Source organism: Salvelinus sp. IW2-2015, linkage group LG28 (genome assembly GCF_002910315.2).
Source record: "Salvelinus sp. IW2-2015 linkage group LG28, ASM291031v2, whole genome shotgun sequence".
Lineage (NCBI taxonomy): Eukaryota > Metazoa > Chordata > Actinopteri > Salmoniformes > Salmonidae > Salvelinus > Salvelinus sp. IW2-2015.
In genome coordinates, this window is record NC_036868.1 from 22,758,806 (window position 1) to 22,759,459 (window position 654).

Consider the following 654-nt stretch of genomic DNA (forward strand, 5'->3'; position numbering starts at 1 on the left):
GTGAACGTGAGTGAACGTGTGTGAACGGTTGGTGAACGAGTGTGAATATGTGTGAGTGAATGTGAGTGAACGTGTGTGAACGTGTGTGAACTGAGAGTGAACGTTGTGTGAACGAGTGGGTGGAATATGTGAGTGAATGTGTGTGAACGATGTGAACGAGTTGTGAATATGTGAGTGATGTGGTGTGAACGTGTGTAACGTGTGTGAACGTGTGTGAACGTGGTGTGAACGTGAGTGTACGAGTGTGAATATGTGAGTGAATGTGATGAATGTGTGGTGAACGTGTGTGAACGTGTGTGAACACGAGTGTGAATATGTGAGTGAATGTGGAGTGAATGTGTGTGAAAGTGGTGAACGTGGTGAGACGTGTGTGAACGTGTGTGAACGAGTGTGAATGATGTGAGTTGGGAAATGTGAGTGAACGTGTGTGAACGTGTGTGAACGAGTGTGGAATATGTTGAGTGGAATGTGAGTGAATGTGTGTGAACGTGTGTGGAATCGTGGAGTGAACGTGTGTGGTGAAGTACGGTGTGAACGTAGTGAGTTTTTGTTACTCTGAAGTTGAACTGAGTGGAATATGTTGAAGTGAATGTGTGAGTGAACGTGTGTGGAACGGTGGCTGAACGTGTGTTGAACGCGTGTGAATATTGAGTG